Raw genomic sequence first — 20,681 nt, 5'->3', positions numbered from 1 at the left:
TTAATAGCAGAATGGAGATGACAGAGTAAAGAATCAGTGAACCTGAAGATAAATCAGTAGAAATCAGCTAATATGAAGAAGAGAGATGAAAGAGATTGAAAAACAAATGGATAGAGTTCCAAAGAGATGAAGGGTAATTTCAAAAGGTTTAACAGAAATGGAAAGATATCTGGTGCTCTTGGATTGGAAAAATTAATATTGTTAAAATGAACATACTACCCAAAGCAATCTACAGATTTAATGCAATCCCTATCAAAATGACATTTTTCAAGGAACTAGAACAAATAATTCTAAAATTTATTTTGAACCACAAAAGACTTTGAATTGTCAAAGCAATCTTTTTTTTTTTTTTTTTTTTGAGCAGAAGTAATTCAGCAAGAGGCAAAGTGAAGGCAAGAAGTAGATATATTAATATAGGACGCTAGTGAGGGATAAAAGCAGGCAGGTGAGAGGGCTCTGCCTGCCAAAGCAACCTTGAGAAAAACAGAAGAAACCTTCCCAGACTTCAGACTATACTACAAAGCTACAGTAATCAAAACAGTATGGTATTGGCACAAAAAAACACACAATGGAACAGAACAGAGAGCCCAGAAATAAACTCACACACCTATTGTCAATTAATCTATGACAAAGGAAGCAAGAATATACAATGGAGCAAAGACAGTTTCTTCAATGGTGCTGGGAAAACTGGACAGCCACATGTAAAACAATGAGCAACCCAAGCGCCCATCAACCGATGACTGGATTAAGAAAATGTGATATATATGTGTGTGTGTGTATATATATATATATATATATATATATATATATATATACCTCCAATTAAAGATAGCTCTAGGCTAAGGCCATGAACCATTGAGGTACAATCTCACTCTACTCTCAAAATGAAGGTTCTTTCTTACTAATCCAACCCTAATTATGTACCTGCTGGTGCCACTAGCAGTCTCAACTTCTCCTCTTGGTACTTGTTTCCAAATACCAGTCCCTATGCATGTATCTTCTCAGCCCAACATTGTGGTTAAGAAGGATATTATGGTGTTTTCTCATACTATATCTCTTAGGAACCCAGGCATGCCCAAATCCTGCCTTACCGATCTCCCTTGCCTGAATACTATTTTCCTACTGTGGTAATCAACAATGGAATCCTAACTAAAATAGAATCATAGTGTGTCTTTATTAACACACCAACATATTCCTAATAACTCTCAGTATAGATTCCAACAAATGCTATATTAAAGAATGAAGCTTAGACTACCTATTGTCCTTTATATTTAAACTCCTGTGACCAGTTTGGTCAGGCTATAAGCAAGCAAGTATAAAAGCAAGCATATATACAGAGTATGATGGTTGGGACCCCAGAGGATCCCCAAGTGAACGTATATACCCTGGCACATGGAATGAGACACAGAGACAGAGAGAAAAAGAGAGAGAGAGAAGCAACTTTTAACATACAATGACCCTGGGACTTCCCTGGCAGTCCGTTGTTAAGACTTCACCTTTGGGGCTTCCCTGGTGGCGCAGTGGTTGAGAATCCGCCTGCCAATGCAGGGGACACGGGTTCGAGCCCTGGTCCGGGAAGATCCCACATGCTGCGGAGCAACTGGGCCCGTGAGCCACAACTACTGAGCCTGCGCGTCTGGAGCCTGTGCTCCGCAACAAGAGAGGCCGCGATAGTGAGAGGCCCGTGCACCGCGATGAAGAGTGGCCCCTGCTTGCCGCAACTGGAGAAAGCCCTTGAACAGAAACGAAGACCCAACACAGCCAAAAATAAATATAAATAAATAAATAAATTTATTTAAAAAAAAAAAAAAAAAGACTTCACCTTCCAATGCAGGGGGTGTGGGTTCAATCCCTGATTGGGGAGCTAAGATCCCACGTGCCTCGTGGCCAAAAAAACAAAACATAAAACAGAAGCAATATTGTAACAAATTAAATAAAGACTTTAAAAGTGGTCCACATCAAAAAAAATCTTTAAAAAAAAACAAGGGCTTTGCCTACTAGTAAAAATAATCTAATGATTGTCAAATATTTTATGTTTTCATGTCTCTTTACTGAAGTATAATTTACATACGTGAAATCCACTCATAAGTGTACAGTTAAACAATTTTTAGTAAATGTATACAGTTCTGCAAACATCACCACAGTATAATTTTAAAACAATTCCATCACTCCATGAGGTTCTCTCATGTCCGTTTGCAACCAATCCCTGCTCCCACTCCCAGCCCTAGGCAGCCTTTGATCATCTTTCTGTCTCTTCAGTTTTGCCTTTTCTAGAAATTTTATATAAATGGAATTCTATATAATTTATATAAATGGAATATACAGTGTCTTCTGTCTGGCTTCTTCCACTTTAGCATAATGTTTTGACATTCATCCATGTTGTATGTATCAGTAGTTTGACCCTTTTTATTGTTGATTAGCATTCTGTTGTACAGATATACCAATTGGGGGATATTTGCACTGCTTCCAGTTTTTGCTATTATGAATAATGCTATACAAGTCTTGGTGGGTTTGTATGTTTTCATTCCTTGTGGATAGAAACCTAGAAGAATTGCTGGGTTATATGACAAGCACATGATTAACTTTTCAAGAAAGTTCCAAACTGCTTTCCAAAGTGACTGTACCATTTTATATATCCACCAGAAAATTTTCCACATCCTGGACAATAGCCTTATATTATCAGCCTTTGCGATTGTAGTCATCCTAGTGGGCATGAAGTGGTACCTCTTTGTGGTTTTAATTTGAATTTCCCTAGTAACTAATGATGTTGAATATCTTGTGTTAATTAGCAATTTGAATATTATATTTGGTGAAAGGGCTATTCAAATATTTGGCCAATTTCAAATTGGATTGTCTGTCCTCTTATTATTATTATTAATTTATTTATTTATTTTTTGGCTGCACCACGGCATGTGGGATCTTAGTTCCCTGACCAGGGATCAAACCCGTGCCCCCTACATTGGAAGTGCAGAGTCTTAACCACTGAACCACCAGGGAAGTCTCTCTGTCCTCTTATTTTTGATTTGTAAGAGTTCTTTATATGTTCTGAATATATCCTCTATTAGATTGATAATTTTCAAATATTGTCTCCAGTCTGTGGCTTTTCATTTTACTAATAGTGTAGTTTGATAAAAAAATTTTTAAATTTTGATGATGTTCAATTTGTTGTGTTCTTTTATGGATTGTGCTTTTGGCGTTGTCACATCAAAGAAATCTTTACCCATGCTGGGGACAAAAATTTTTCTCCTATGTTTTCTTCTAGAAGTTTTATAGTTTTAATTCTTACATTTAGGTCTTGGTTCATTTTGAGTTAATTTTTGTATATGGTATAAGGTAAGAGTATAAGTTCATATTTTGCCTATGACTATCCAATTGCCCCAGAATCCCATTAGTTTAAAAGACTATGCTTTCCCCACTGAATTGCTCAGGCACTTTTGTTGAAAATCAGTTGACCATAAAAGTGAATTTATTTCTGGACTCTCTATTCTGACACATCCATCTATAAATCTATCCTTATATTAATACCAAACTGTCTTGTTTACTTTAGCTTTATCACAAAATTCAAAATCAGGTAGTACACAAAAAAAACAAACAGAAGAACTATTTTTCAAGAAATTATTTTGGCTATTAGTTCCATATAAATTTTAGAATAATCTTGTTAATTCTACAAAAAAAAAGTTTCATTGCATCCATAGATTAATTTGAGAGAGACTTGACATCTTAAGAAGATTGAATCTTCCAATCCATGAACATGATATATCTCTCCCTTTATTTAGTTCTTGTTTAATTTCTTTTAGCAGTGCTTTGTAGTTTTCAGTGTACATGTCTTGCACTCCTTTTGTTAAATTTATCCTAAATATTTTATTCTACGTGAATTTTAAAATCAGCTTGCTAATTTCCACAAAATAATGCTGAGATTTTAAAATCACACTTGCATTGAATCTGTACATTGATTTAAAGATAATTGACGTCTTAAAAATAGTCAATTAATCTATAAAGATGGAATAAATTTCTATATATTTAGGTCTTTAATTTCTCCCAGCAATGTTTTGTAATTTTCTATGTTAAGGAGTAGTATATCTCTTATTACACTTATTACTAAGTATTTGTTGCTTTTTCAATGCTATAATCAATAACGTTTTCAAAATTTTTCATTTTCTAGTTTCTTGTTGCTAACATATAGAAAAAAACATTGATTTTTATATATTGGCTTTGTTTCAAACAATCTTGCTAAATTCCTTACTAATTCTAAAGGTAGGCTTATAGATTCATTTGGATTCTCTTTATTATAGCAGAGTATATAATTTTGTCATCTATGAATAATAATAGTTTTACTTCTTCCTTTCTAATTTGTATGTTTTCTATTTCTTCATCTTGCCTTATTTCACTGGCTAGGACCTCCAGGAAAATATTGAATAGGAATAATGAGAGTGAAAATCCTTATCTTAATTTAGAGGGAATGCTCCTAGTCTCTTGCTATTTAGAACAATTTTGTCTATAGCCCCTGCAATCAGCTAAGTCATTTGCTATTGCCCACGAGTCCAGGTGTATCTCTCTCCCCCAAAATGGATGACGTACCACCCAAAGCTCTACCCATTGAGAGGCTTTCCACTACCCTACACCACTGTTTTTCATTTTCTGATCATACCAACCTCACAAGTTGACCCATAGTGAATCAAGCTCAGGTCTTTTTCTTCTTTGCTAGCTGGCTATAGGGAATACTTTCCTGGGTCAAAGGTGTGAGCTCAGGGAGTGGGAACAGTGCAATAGTGTTGAATAACATGGGGGTGAGAGACAGATGTTCTTTCAGCTTATTTGTGATGTTTGGATCTGCTTAAGACTGATCTTGGATGTATCACTTCCACTGTTGTGATGAATTGATGCTAGTCCTATCTGACCCTATGACTACATTTTAAAAAAATATTATGGAAATAAAAGAAGATCTGAATCTGTATGTTGAAAAGGGCCTCACTGTGAACTTGGAAAACTGGTCATCTCCAAATCATATCTTAGTAAAACTTTTAGACATTAAAAATAAAGAAAAATCTGGACTCCACACTAAAACACCAGACAAAGGACAGAAAATCCAGTTGCCATCAGATTTCTTAAAAGCAACAAAAGCTAAGAAGGAGTGGAGCAACATATACATGAAGATCAAAGATAAAATGTGAACCAAAGAATTTTTTAGAGCCAACCAAGCTGTGCTTTGAATATCAAAGCTGTAGGAAAACAGTTTTAAACATAAACAAACTCAGGGAATACTGTATGCCTGATCTCTTCCTGAGGAATTTACTAAAAGACAGCCTTTATTAAACCAAGATACGACTGAGGAAACGTCAGTAAAAGGACTGATCATAAGATTTAAATGTATTTAATTATAGCTCTAACCCTAAAACAAACTGTTGATTAGGTGTAAGAATAGTATGTAAAAATATGTTGTTACAAAGTAGAACTAACACCATTTTTAAAATAAGAAGAGAAGGGAGAGAGAACAGGGAAAGAAAAATATGCTCATTTATTGTTACATAGACATGTAACATATGTTACATTTATTGTTACATAGACAATAGGTAGAATTCAAAGGATATTGCATAGCTGTTGAAATAGTAGAAATCAAATAGTAGAAATCGCAATAAAGGATCCTAAGGGGATTATATAAAGTATGAGTGTAAAGTTTTCTCTGTCATAATTTATGTTTCTTAAATACCAAAAGAGATAAACTTAAAAGGGACAATAATTTTAAGGATATATACATATATATTACATATACATATAAAAATGTGTGTGTTTGTAGGTTTATTTCTGTAAAAGGAAACTCAGGAAAGATAACCTTAAAAAAATAAAAGTGGCTACCTATAGAGAGTGGGTGGGAATGGGGTTGAAGGGGTGGGAATTAGAGTGAAACATCTCCAGGTATATCTTTTATGTAGTTTTCATATTTGAAACATCAAAATGTTTTACATATTCAAAAACTAAAATTAAACTAATGTAGATGAAAGAATCAAGCCCTAAAATTCCTACATACAGAAACAAAAAAATCTAATTATGTATCAAACTAATAAGAATTAATTCAAGAAACTACTGAACGTAATACTCTGAACATCTTTATGGGAATTTAGTTTAAGGACTAAAAGAATTGCAAAGAAATCTTGAACTTAGTAGATTTGTTGTTGATAGTGGTATTGGTAATTTGTGTGTATTGTAAGATAGAGCATGTGATAAATATATCGGGTTCTCACTGTGGGAGAAGAGAGATAAATATGGAATGAGAGGAAATGCAAAAGAATCCAGCACTGTTGGATATGAAATATCATTATGAATATATATTTATATATATATATATATATATACTCCATAAGTATGGCCATTGAAGAAATGACAAGTTAGATGCAATGACTAGTGCCCAGATTTACTAAAAGGAACCAGGTTTCTGAGAAATGACTGAAATGGGGCAAAATAAGTCTGAACATTATATTGTGCCAAAACCAAAGAAATGCTCAGGCAGGTAGGGACATGTCAAAAGGATACACAGTTGGCTTGAGGGGCCCCAACTGGACAAATCTGGGACAATTTGAGCACCAAAAAGAATAATGATGTAATGTATTATGCCATATGGATAAAAAGGGAAGCTATGAATCCATATTAATACTAAAGAAAAGCGGTGGTTAGGTGGACAATTTCTTCTTTTCTGAAGAACATGACTAATAAACCTAGAAGGAATGGAGGAAAATTTATCATTGTGCAATCACCAGTGTAAAGTTAATTTAGGCAATGATCACCCATGGATGCTAAAACTAGTGGGTAAAATACTGAAATATTTACTCAATTCTCAAAGTATCACCACTCAGATTACTTATTAATTACAACATATACATACTAGTTGCCCATACTGGATGCTTGATTGATAATCCACCCTTTATTGGTTGTCTCCCTTCCCTAAGTTACTTCCTTACTTCCCTACTAATGTTTTTTGGGGATCAGTTCCCAAATAAACTACTTGTACCCAAATCATTTTCTCAAGATCTGTTTCTGGGGCAATCCCAAATTGAGACAATTTCATCCATTCACCCATTTATTCATAAACATTTATTGAGCATTTATATTGTGCTAGGCACTGAGCCAAGTCATTAGCAGCACATTGTCTCTTTAATCATCACAATATCATCCCCTTTATAGATGAAGAAATTGAGGCTTAAAGAAGATAAGCAGCTGGCCCCAAATCACACAATTAGGACTGAGTACTGGAAGGGAATGGTGGCAGTGCTGGCTGGCTGAGGCTCTCAGAAGCCCAGTTTTGAACTGAAGAGTATGGAAAAGGAGCTTTCTATTCAGGTAACAATTTGAGAATATTGTTCTTATAATACTTTTAGGAAGCAATGAATAAAAGTGATGACTGGAAAATTGAGAAAACACTTCAATGAAACATATTTTTGAAATTCAAAAAACTTATCTTTGTCTTCTGGGAAAGCAGCAACACACACACACCACCCCCTCACCCCCCGCCCACGGATTTACACCCTAGCTCTACTAGGTTTTATGTGTGGGACATGGGCAAGTTACTTATTTTAAGCTGAATTTCCTAATCCATGAAATGCATAATAGCAAAGATTGTTGTCAGAATTAGTACAATTTATTTAAGCAACTAGCACTTAATAGGTGCAGAAATGCAATTTGTGGAAATAAATTCATTTTCAGGAACTTTGCATTAAGTACTGAAATATAGATGCAATCACTATCTTGCTTAGCAGGAACTAAAAAAAGAAGCAATATAAAATATTTTATGTCAAGAATAATATCAGCGTTAGAATTTTAAAAAACCTTTGCCTTTTTATATTGTAATGATGGTTTACTGTCACAAAGAAAAAATAAAAACAACAAAAAGAAGGCAAGCTTTGTTTCAAGGAATACCAAAAAATTCCAATAGTAAATTTTATCATTTTGATAATTTTTTATTCTCTTGTGTCAACCAAGAATAAAAAAATATTGCTTATCAATTGCAAACTATATTCATGATTCTTCCCTTGCTAGATATTTTCTTTAGTTGAGGTATCCCAAAGAAAAACAGTAAGTATAGTTGTCTACATTATTTTTACTAACCAAGATTTTATTTAACCAACGCACTTCCTTAGATTTAAAAAATTGTTAGAGTTCCTGTTAGAATCAGTATGATATGTCTTAAAAATGTTATTGGATGCATGAATTCAGTGTGAATGCAGCAACCGCTGTTCAATAAAACTCCTCTTTTCCATCTACTCTCCAGTTGGGTAAGGCAGGCACAAAGACTGAAATGACCATAGTCAAAGCATGATTTAATGACTTGCAGGTTTTTGCTTGAATGACTTCTTAAGTAGTCTTGGATATATGTGCAATTAGTGAAATTTAGTGGTTGAATAAGTTGTAGATTTAAGAGAATTTTGTAGGTTATCTTGCTCACTATCTTAATTTTATACAAATAATACTAAGGTCCCAAAAGATTAAAAGATATATATTGTTGCTTACTTAGTTGCTGGAGTTCACAACAAGTTAAAATATCTTACTTTGATAATTTATCAAAACAAATTTATTTGCCTGATTTTTCTGTCCCCACTAAATTGTATAGGCAGGCACTTCTGCACCTTGTATCTCTGCTTGGCACAGTTGAAAAGTGAAATATCCAAAGATACGCTACTTTACCATACATTAGCTCATTCATTCAAACACTTTTTGAGGACTTGCCAGGCTTTAGCTACGGAGATAGATACTGGGAACAAAAAGCAAACCAAAGGCACTCTCCTCTCTCAAGGAACTTCTTAAGGGGAGACAGAATTGTAAGCATAGCACATAAACCAACAGTATGTGAAAAGTGACATGATAGGAAGAAGTGGCATGAGCAACAAGCCTGCCTGGAAAGATTAGAGAGGCTTCTCAGAGGAGGTGCTTTAAATTGTTTAAAAGACAGAATGAATTGCAGGCAAAAGGGCTCCAAATGACTGTAAAGTACCGCTCCAGGAAGGGATCCATGAGGGGAGTGGAAGGAAACGGGGCTGGGAGGAAGGGTCCACCTCCAGTGGGCCTTGTTCTTGGAGTTTGAACATTTTCCAGAAAGCTATGAAGAGCCACTGCTATATTCAAGCAAGGGAGCAATAAGATTCACATTTGTTTCTTTAAAGAACATTCCATGATGAGATGCTTCAGTAGGAAAGTATTGGACCAGCATTGGGGTGTTGGGGATACAATAATGAGTAAGATAAAATGGCCCTGCCCTTCTGGAGTTTATATTCTGGTTCAAGTAAGAAACACTAAAGTTCTAAATTATGGTAGCAGCAGTGGGATTATATAGAAGGAAATGGATGTTATAATAATAATGACAATAACACCTATTAATAGTAATAATAGTGCCTATTCCCATTTATTGGACGCTTCCCATATGCCAGGCACTAAACACTTCACATGTACTGTCCCTGTTCACTCTCCACAGTAGCCGGATGAGGTCAGTACTATCATTTTTCCTGCTTCACTGATGAGGAAACAGAGAGATTAATTGAATATTTAATTTAAGTTTCTATATCTGGTAAGCAGCAGAACTGGAATTTGCATGGGATTAAAAAAAAGCTCACCTTTACTGAGCTTGTACTACGTACCCAGCATTACTCTAAGTGCTTTTATGTATACTAACATGTAATCCTTACAGCAACCCAATTTTACAGATGAGAAAACCAAATCACAGAGGAGTTTATGATTTTGCCCAGCATTTTTGCAGTTGTTAATAAATTGTGAACCTATGCTCTTAACCACTCTGCTATGCTACCTAATTCTAAAATCAATTCTTTAAGGAATATATAACTTTGCCTCCTAAGTGAGGAAGAGGAAGAAATCTAGGATTATTAACATTATGATTGGGGACTGCCACAGATGGTAAAGTCATCAATCAAGTCAAAGAATGTAGCATGATTTGGTTTCATTCACCCCTAACTCCAGATGACTATGTCCACCTGCTTCCTTGATTTCTTCATTTGGATATTAGGATACAAGGTCAGCTGCAGTGAAAGGTATCTAGAGTAACCATGGCAGATTATAGAAGTTAGTAGCTGTCTCACACCAAAGTTCACTGGTATACAAACTGTGACTCAGGAAGTCCTCAGGGACACATATTATTGCTCTAGCTCACAACCCCACCACATTCCAATCATCAGAAAGGGACAAAGGGAAAGGAGCATCTCATTTCTTTTAGAGTATGATTTGGAAGTTGCTCACATCATTTCTGCTCACATCTCACTAGCCAGAACTTAGTGACATGGCCACACTTAGAGAGTTTATTACAGTCAACTGTGTATCTGGCTAGATATTCCATTATCATGGATGAAGAGTAGAGTGCATATTAGGAGCCAACTAGCAATCAGTCTGTACTACAGACATATAGGCATCTCAAATTTAACATTTGCAAAAACCAATTCCTGCTTATTCTTCCAAAACCTGCTTCTCTCCACAATTATCCACATCTCAGTTAATGATGATAAATGGGACACAGTCAGCAGTTCGATTTCAGACATGGATGAATTTGAGGTGCCTGTAGGATATTCAATACAAATTTTCAATAAGGGGCTGAAGATACATGTCTCAAGTTTCTGAATGAGGTCAGTGTTCAAGATTCAGATTTCATTCCTGACTTATATAAGTGATAGAGAAAGAGTATACATAAACAGTTCTGTGAGAGACTGTAATAATGGAGGGTGAAGAGAACCAAAAGTAGAGAGAACAAGCATTCTGTAATGAAGAGAAAGAGTGGTCCAAGACACAGAAGATGGAGAATTCAGGGTGATGGAACCAAGGGAGCAGTTTCCAGTAGGTAGTAGTTAGCAGTGCAGAAGGCTGCAAAGTGGTCAGATACCATGAAAATTGAGAAGCAACTTTTAAATTTGATCATTATGCCATTACTGACATTAATACTAGCAATGTATATATTGATAGTAAAATGGGGGCACATGCTAAATTTCAGTACTTGAAGAGGGACTTGGAAGGAAATGGCAATCTGATAGCATTTCCAAACAGAAAAGACAAAGTTAATAGGAGAATTAATGAACAGGAGAGGGAATGACTGAAGGATTAAGTCTTGAGGAGCACCTCTCCCCATATATATATAATATATATATTAGCTGTAGAAAGGAAGAAAGATGGCTCATACTTTAGGACAGGAGATCAGGGGGAGTACAGATTTGGGTAATCTGTAGGAATAAGGGTGAAGGTGTGAAGGAGTTAATGCCTGAAGTCCGTAATGATAAACAATGATACAGATAATGCTAGTATCACTACAGCTATTACTAAGCACTAACATTTACTGAGCACTTGTCATATGCCAGGCAATGTTTTTCATGGAATTAATTTTGCTACAACAGTATTTCTTAAATACTGAGAGCTACTCATATACTGAAAGCCTAGTCTTTTTCAATAGTTGAGTGTGTAACATTTTGATGCAACCTAAATATAGCAACAGTAACTTTTATCCCACCATATCCGACCATTTTTTGTTCCATTCTTTCAGCTTCTTCCTGATCCCAGGGGCATGCTAGGTAATAAAAAATTGTGTTTTTGCATTTTGATTCATCTGTTGTGACTCACATCAAAAAGAAATCTTGAGCAGCAAAACAGCCCTGTTGAAAAACCAACTTCATCAGCAATTTGGGGCAAACTGTTCCATAAAAACTGTTGGGTTACTCTGAAATAAATTTCGTTTTACTGGTGATTTCCTCTTGGACTGTGAGTTCTTGAGGGCAAGGATAGGGATTGATGATCTTTTATTGTTTTCCAAAGCCTGGCACAGTTCTGGGTAAATAGTAGAAGTTCAAAGTTTGTTAAAGGAATTAATGCACTATGCTAAAAAAATTAAACTGCTCCTTTCACTTTACACCTGAAATGAGAAACTTAGAAACTACTGGGTCTCATTTTGCCTACAGTAGTCTAACAAATTTACTACTTAACTTGGTAGCTACTAAGTTGTTTCTCTGGGAAAACGTACCTGAAGAAAAATATGGGTTTGACTTGGGGAAAAAAATTATTCATAAAAACTGATATATATGGAGATGGAACGCTATTATTCTAAGGATTCCTGACAATGTTCCATACTGGTAATTTTTACCAGCAAACATTTTGAAATTTGAACATGGACAAGGCAAACAGCACAGTGGGTTCTTGAAACAAGCCTGACACTAGCATCACACGTAAGAATGCCTATTTAATATTAACGAGCTAAAAGGGCTATGGGTAATTTCTCCAGATTTCAAGGAGGAATTGGGATCCTCTTTGATCTTAGTAAAGAATTGGCATTTAACTGACATTTAATTAAGAGGTTTATTTCTCTTGTCTTTAATTTTCTTGGAACTCATGGTTTTCTGCCACATTTGATATACCAGGTTATTATAAAATAAAATTACATTTAATTATTCAGACAATTTTTACTTAAGAGGAAGTAGAATCGCTAAAAGACTCTTCATATGCTAGATATTGTAGTAATATTTTACTTTAATAAAGTCTTTAAAGATTTACACTTGCCTATTTTGAAAATATGCAAAGATAAATCCTTAAGAGACTGATTTTAACTAATCTCTCCCATAAAACATAACTGCAAAGTTTCCAAATGAGAATCTGTAATGGAAGAAAATGAAAAAAGAATAAGGAACTGAGTTAAAATTGGTCATGATTTAATACTGTTATCATCAGTTGTCCTAGAATAATTTAAATTCCACTAGCTTATTTTTTTTAGTTGGGAAGCAGTATATATATATATACATATATATGTGTATATACATATATATACACATATATATGACTATATAAAAAAGATGTTCTAAGAATGACAGCTAAATTCACTGCTATGTATTATTGTTGATATAAAAAGTTTCAATACTAAATGAATGGGATCTCATATGGTATTCTATGGACTTATCAGCAAAAGCCACAAACCGTAAGGATATGAATTGTTAGTGACCCCATTACAGATTTGCTAGTAAGTGTTGCAGAGCCATAAAAAAATCCTTTTAAATAAGATGGTGACCTTGGTGCTAAATATGAAGGCGCACGGCTTTAAATGGATTCAGTCGTCATACGGATCAGAATTAGCCTGTATCCAGCTGGGGTCAACTAAGGGGCCACGTTCTCTTTATCGACAACCTACTGAAGGTCAAAATTGCAGGAGACAGGCTTTCACCTTCATGTAAACTAGTGACACATCGTGTGTTGGCAAAAGTCCTACGCATATGACCTTGGTCCCCTGAAAGCTGGTCCGCACTCTTGGGCTACCTCTGCAATGTTTACAAAGCAGCTCAGGGCGTAAAGGGGTTGGGATCGGAGACCTAGAATATGGAGTGTTCTGCCCGACCGCGGGGCTGGCAGCTATCAAAGCCCCCTTGGCGCAATTTCGGAGCCGATTCGTTCCCCAACAAAATCGGGAGCGTCCAAGTTCAGGCACGTTCCTCGGTTGGGTAGACCACGGGACTCGCCAACACTCCAGAGGGCTCCAGGGGGTTTCCGGAGTGTACCGCCTGCTTTCTGTCGGGCCACAGACCACGGTGGCTCAAAAGAGGCATCGCCCCCACTTCCCAGTGCCAATATGGCGACCAACCCTGGTGGGACTCCGAGGAGGCGCTAGCTACTTCCCCTTCCCAACAGCCCCTGCGCTGGCGACGACGGCAAGCTGAAGGGGAGCGGAGGCGGCGGTGGAGGGCGGGGCAGAGCGCGGCGCCCTCCCGCGCGCACACCGGCCCCGCCCCGCGTCCGTGCGTCCAGGCCTGGAGCCCTCGCCCGGCCGGGTGGCGCGCGCTGCCTGCCGGGATACTCGGCCCGCCCAGGCCGTCCTCCCCGCTTGCGCCGCGGCCGCGAGATCCGCGTTTTTCCCAAGATGGTGGCGCTGGGCTCGGGGTGACTGCAGGAGACGAAAGAGCCTGACTCCCCTTCGCCGGAACCTCGACACACCGCCCTTCTCTTGCTCGCGCACCCCGCCTCCGCGTAGCTTTCCGCCGGCTCGGGCGCCCGCCATCCGCCGCCGCGCCGACTTGCGCTTCACCTCTGCCGACCCGGCGCTCACGGCCGCGGGCGGCGGCGCCTCTCTCGGCTCCTCTTCGGGGCTGTGCTCCGACCACCTCGCACCTAGCCCCGGCCAGGCGGGCCCCGTAGCCCCCCGGTGCGGACAGGCAACGGCGGAGCGGCGGCTGGCGACGAGCGCGGGGTTTTCTGCGGCCTCTGCGCCTCCTTTCCCGGTCTCGGTCTCCGGAGAAGGAAGCGCGGGTCCCGCATGAGCGCCGGCGGTGGCGGCAGCGAAAGGGAACGAGGCGGTGGCGGGCGGAGGCGGCAGGCGAGGGCTGCGACGACCAGTGAGGCGGCTCCTGCTGCGGGGGCCGCAGCCCAGGCGCGGGGGCGACGACAGGTCAGTGTGGCTGAGGACCGGGCCTGGGCCGGGGCGGCCGGGTGGCACCTCCCATCGTCTCCTCGGCCGCCCAAGTTCCCTTTCGGGGCAGGCTCCGGCGAGGGTAGGGACGCCCCCACCCCCGCCGGGGCGAGTTTTTTGGGGGCGCGCGCGGTCTGGAGAGGCCGGTGCCAGAAGTAGGCCTCTGCTAGCAGCGGCTGCTGCTGCTCCTGCCGTGACTGTCAGTCCTGGCTGGGCGCCGCAGGGAGGGAGGGTTTTGTCGCCCGAGGGGACACGAGCGGGCCCGGGGCGGGGCGTGCTGGCCGTCGAGAGGTGGCCCTTCTTGGAGCGGGGCTCGCAGAGCCGGCCTGGGCCTCAGGCTGGGAAGGGCTGGCCTTTTCCTTCCAAGGGGAACTCTTCCTCGGGGTTTTCCAGGTTTTGGCCTTCTTGGTGAAGAAATATTTAGATGTGTGCTTTGGTGGGTTGGGGTTTTGGGGGTGGACTGGTGGGGAGGGAGGGCGGGTGAAGTGGTAAATCAAGCCCATGGGTTGTGTTCACAGATTACTCATGGCGATTCTGAAATTAAACGTGAGCTACTGGGTTTGCTGGAGACTATTAAATGCAAACCTGCAAACAGTTGGCCCTTTTTTTTCCAGTTGAGAAAATGAAAAGGACTCGTCATGGTGTGGAGGATTTTGTTGGTAAAGTCAGAATTTAATGCGACAGACGTTTTGGTCCATAAAATTGTTAAAAATAATTTTAATATGGACGCTGTTTGGTTAATCTTAGAATCCTTGAAAGATAATTTAGTTTCCGAATTTTTTAAAACGTTCGATGGATATGTTAAAAAAAACATTACGAAGTCTGTTTGTTATTATATTTATTAAGTGGCTAGGGTGCCGTCGAGAATGTCAGCTAATAGCATATGGGGCTTACAGTCCAAAGTTACCCTCCATCAATCAGAAAGGAATACAGGTATGACCCATAATTTCGGATCATTCCACTATCTGCAATATTGAGAGAAGCAGCAGATTACTCCAGAATTTTGTCTGGGGGCAGGGGGGAGAAGGGGGATTGAAATGGAAATGACCTAAAGTTCAGAAGTACAACTGTTAAAAAGTTACCTGTGAAAGACCCTTGAGATAGCCAGTAAATGTTGTCAAGTGATTTGGACAAGAGGGCTGAGAAGTGTTTATTTCACACCTCTGACGAGTAAGTACCCTTACTTAAGAGATTATTTTGTAAACCATGTAAAAAAGTTTAGAGTTTAGGAAGATAAAAAGAAGTGGAAATAACTTTGGAATTAGATCCTGCTTGTAAATCTGAACTGCTTATCACATTTTTAATGAAATGAATACAGTATTAATGATGGTGCTGATAAGTCCAAAGAATGACCAGAAACCCATTAAAGAAGTTATTAATCATGATAAAACAGAAACAAGAAGTAGCTTGAAGAAATAATGATCTCAGGGCTTCCCTGGTGGTCCATTGGTTAAGACGCTGGGCTCACAATGCAGGGGGCGGGGGTTTGACCCCTGGTCAGGGCACTAGATCCCGCATGCCACAACTAAGAGACCGCATGCCGCAGCTGTAACCCGGCATAGCCAAATAAATAAATATTAAAAAAAAAAAAAAAACTTAAACTCCTGTGGCACTAAAGGAATGCTTTAAATAGCAAACCAAAAACAATTTTAAAAAAATTAAAAAATTAGAATGTAAACCATGAAAGTCTTATTGTGTCAGTATTTACTAAGTAGCATTAATGTGCTGAGTAGCATGTACACCATCTTCTGACATTGCTGGGTTACTGAGGAGTTTACACAGTTTACAATGTTCTGATTCCTTTTCACAGGTTTTACATGCTGCTTGTATTTCGTATCTCTTAAATTTACACTTTCTTTCATGGCTTAAAAAATAGCTTCTTAAGTAAGTAGTCAGAAGCGAGAGGAAGACACATTCTCATCCCACTTGCCCAGTCCATTTAACAAGATTTGTTGGGTACCTACAATGTCTTTGACACATAACATTTAATGTTTTATTCCTTAAACCATAGATCATTTCTAAATGACTCCTCCTCTCTCCCCTCCAAAAACAATCCCCTCTCCCCTTAAAAAAATATTTGGAATAATTTGCTGTTTCTCTCAATATGCAGTCAGTGGAATAATCTAAAACTCTGGATCATACCTAAATTTTTCAGCCCAAACACTTACAAGTAAGTGTCTGTTTTCTTAAATGATTACTGATCATGTTCTTCAGTCATGTTGTGCCCTTTTGTTTAGACCTGTAGTTGTATAGGTCAAAATGTAGAAACATGACATTAAGTATACATATGCAGCTGTTGAAAAATTAGTTTTATGATTTTTATGAGTGAAGACCAATTTTCAGAAGTGATTTTTCAAGTAAAATACTTGGGTAAAGTTTTAGATGCTCTTTTCATGATGATTCAGGACGAGAAAGTTTTGGCTGATTTTGACAGTCCCTGCTCTCTCCCCACTGCAAATGAAAAGGTAAAGTATAAAAACCAAAGACATTATGGTATGTATAGCGTAAATAGCTTTGGAGTTAGATCCTGCTTTTAATTCTGGCTTACCCCTGGTTGTCTGACCCTTGGCAAGTTACTTAATCTCGAGCTGCAAGTTTTGTCATCTGTAAAATGGGGTGGTGAGACTAACTCAGAGGTGTGAGGATTAAAGCATGTGAAATGCGTAACACATAGGCACTTAATAAGTATTATCCTTTGAAGTCTTCCTACCCAGTTTTTCTGAATGTTCTCAAAGCACCGTATAGACAGTGGAGTCTAACATATTATCCTTTACATTGTTATTTTGATTACTGGTTTTGAACTCACTTTTTAAGGACAGGGACTTCTGGTGTTTACCAGAGAGTGTGTTACCAGAGTATGGATGACTTAGTTATCAGCTAACATTTATTAGGTATCTACTGTGGCTACTCTGAGCTGAGCTTGGTGTAGGGGCTATAAAGACAAGACTCATGTCTCTGTCTTTTGGAAGTGTATAGTCTAGTGACTTTCTCCATATAACACTTTTTGTGAAACCCTGTCAAATAATGGAACCCCATTCTCCTGGTGCCCTTCCACTCCTCAGGCAGTTCTGTGGACTCAACACCTCCTACTCCCAGCTCCTGTTCTAAAGAATATTGTTTTACTGCTTCCATTATACACTGTCTGGCACATGTTAGATACTTCATATCTTGGTCCCAATCCTCCATCCAATATCTGGCACATAGTGTGTTAGTGTTTGTGTGTATGTATACGTATAAAAAAAATAAATTTACTTTGGCAAGTTGCCTGTAAATACTCTGGTATTTTTCTGGGACAGTCATCATTCTGTCTTCTGGTTATAAATTCACAGAAGTTGTGAGTCTGAGTAGGGCTATTCCTGTTTTACACATGAGGAAATTGAAGTGCAGAGCTTTAAGATGGTTTTCTTAAAAGTCACCAGGTGGCAGAGCCAGGGCACATTTTGAGCCTCTGGACTCCAGGTCAGGACTCTGCACACAATGGTACATGTTCTGTCTTACCTGTTGGGAGGAGTGTTACTTTGCTTTGAGAATGCCCACCCACCTTATTGCAGTTAAGTGAGTGTTTTCTATGATATTAGTAGAAGGCACCCTTCAACAAGATGCCTTTTCTGACTATAGCAGTTACTGGAGGAAGTGGGGCTTTTTCTTCTAATAAAGAAAATAAAGTAAAATTACAGTAAGTGGAAATAGTGTTAATCTACAAGCATATATCCTATGTCCAAAACATGAGATGTTTGAAATACTTAAAGATACTACATAAATAGTTTTTTCTTTTTTCTTTTTTTTTTTTGGCCGCACCACGCAGCATGTGGGATCTTAGTTCTAGGGATCGAACCCATGCCCCCTGCAGTGGAAGTGCGGAGTCTTAACCACTGGGCCACCAGGGAAGTCCCTATAAATAGTTTTTTAATGAGATGACTTACAAATACATGATAAATTTCTTTGCCAACTTTTCATTTTCATTTAATCTCAAAATTGTCACTTACAGTGCTTTAATCTGAGTTATCTGTTATCTTTAACACATAAATACCATTATGGATACTAAGTTAAAAAAAAAAAAAAGATCATTAAGTATAAGGTCTATCTGAAAATGAAATAAGGCTAGTACTTTTTTTTTTTTTTTTTTACTGCTGTTTGCACCTGAGATTTAGCTGACAGTTATTACTGTTTGATTCTAAGCCTTGTGACTGTGAACGCCCTAAAATTATATGTAAAATTTTAAGTGCTTCAGAGTCTCAACAGGTTCTGTGAACGAAAGCCATGGAGAACCATTGATGTGGAGGAAGAAGCACTAACTTTGGTATCAGAAGATTGTGGATTCATCCTTCTTCTCTAGCTTCCTAGCTGGGCATGAGTAGGCCATTTAGCTTTCTAAGCCTTGGTTCTGTTCCTTCTGTCAAGTAAAGGCGATACTTGCTTTGTTTCTGAGGAATGATTTTCAAATGAGATCATTCTTGAAAAAGTAAATTAATGGTACTCTATAAAGTGACCTTATAACTGATTTAGTGACTTGCCCAAGAAAACAGGTTGGTTAGTGGTGGACAGACGGTTGGAACCTTGGTATATTTTCATGCTTTTCTCTACTAACATTTTTAACCTTTCCATAGATATATTATTTTTGGAAATACTTAGTATGTGAATTTATTTTATATTTGGTAACTACATTTGAAATAAACAGTAGATCTTAATAGTTAGTGATGTGATTCAGTATTATTAGTCCAAAGTCAAATCACTTCTGTAATTTGCTTTACTTTTGACCTCTCCTGTTAATGTGATAAAGGCAAGTGAATCATAAGGTTGACCTGAAAGGAAAAGAGGTTTTGGAGACTTAGAACCTTACTAGATAAAATTATTCCTGAAGTTCAATTTTAGGAAATCTTCGGAATCTCATATAAGATGTCATATGTGGATTGTGGAAGAGAATCCTAAGTAAGACTTCATTAATTAAAGTCAACATCTGTGCTGCAAATAAAGCAAGGAGGTGGTGTACAAGCCCTGAACACTTAACCCAAGTAGGATAAAAATCTTTCAATGAAACTCTTGGCTTGCCAGTGTGGAGACTACTGTGGTGACTCTTAACAGTTCATTGTGTTCCAGAAGTTGATCTTCTGTACCCTTTGGGAACAGATGAGGTTAGTCAAGCACAGATCCCTTTATGTTACAGAAATAAAACATGAAACTTTTTTTTTGACCTGTCTCTTTGTGGTATGCAGTCTTGTAGCTCTTTTTAAGGTCTTAATAGGTGCCCATTTTTCATACTTGCAGTAATTCAGAATGTTCCTTTTCACATTTGAGACGAGTAGTGCTGCACACAAATTACATAGCTAGGGGCTGAATGAAGATGCTACCAGTACTTTACACATATTCTTTTCATTTGTTGACTTTTGTCTCCTTGTATCAAAAAGAATGGCTTATCCATTTCAAGTTTCTAATAGACTTCTACTTCAGCAGTCTCCTTCTTGAATGTGAGAAAGTAGTCTTAGGATTAATTGCCCTTGTGAGTTGTAGCCAATATGCTAACTCATTTATTTTTATATTCTTTGTGATGCAGCGTAAATTCTGAGTTTTCCTTCCAAATTAAATATACAAACAGTACAAAGAATAATATAACAACCGTGTATGTACCACTCAGTATGGACAAATGTCACATTTTGTCACTTGCACTCTTTAGCACCCTTTCTAAAAGGGATGTTCTTTATTTTCTTCTCAGATGATAGCTTTAGCACTGCAGGTACCACTACAGGAATTTCTTGATACAACAAATACTTTCCTATCTTTTATCATATGTAAAGCATAATCCTGTTTTTTGGAAGGGAAAGGATGAGATGCCCAGCAGTGTTTTCTATATAAAGCTAATGGGTCACAGGGAGAAATTTGGGTTATTTCCAGCTTATTAATTACTTTAGTACTTTTTTCTTAGGAATTCTATTTGTTGTGCCTTGTGTGTGTATTTGCCAATATTGATAACCTTACAGTGTGCCATGAATAAGGATACTAAATATTTACCTTTGCTAAATAAAGTTTTTGTTTTGAGAATTAAAAACTACCTGTCTTTTGAACACCTATTGTATGTGACATGTATACTAATTGATAAATCCCATTTCACACAAAGAATATTTAGGTAACATTTTTTCTAGTTTTCTGAAGTGAGCTGATAATGTGCCATATTCCATGTTGGTGATAGAAAACTATGCTGTTTAAGATAATCCAAATTTAGAGCTCCTAAGAAATGAAAAGCTTCCCTAATTAGTTAAGCTGCTTCATT

The 20,681-nt window shown here is 38.1% G+C and overlaps 1 protein-coding gene and 1 long non-coding RNA gene across 2 annotated transcripts in view; both read left to right on the top strand.

Annotated features, from left to right (window-relative positions):
* The window catches only part of LOC309625556, a 303,557-nt gene that overhangs the window by 54,972 nt on the left and 227,904 nt on the right, over nt 1-20,681 (top strand). The window lies entirely within an intron of this gene.
* The window catches only part of UBE3A (ubiquitin protein ligase E3A), a 96,388-nt gene continuing 89,965 nt past the window's right edge, over nt 14,259-20,681 (top strand). The window contains exon 1 of the mRNA XM_082385152.1: nt 14,259-14,395. The gene's annotated coding sequence lies outside the window, so the exon portion shown is untranslated. The remainder of the gene's footprint in view (nt 14,396-20,681) is intronic.

The sequence above is a fragment of the Balaenoptera borealis genome (genome assembly GCF_965194805.1).
Source record: "Balaenoptera borealis genome assembly, chromosome: 3".
Taxonomy (NCBI): Eukaryota; Metazoa; Chordata; class Mammalia; order Artiodactyla; family Balaenopteridae; genus Balaenoptera; species Balaenoptera borealis.
The sequence above is the reverse complement of the archived record's forward strand: the minus strand, read 5'-3'. Positions and strand labels throughout refer to the sequence as shown.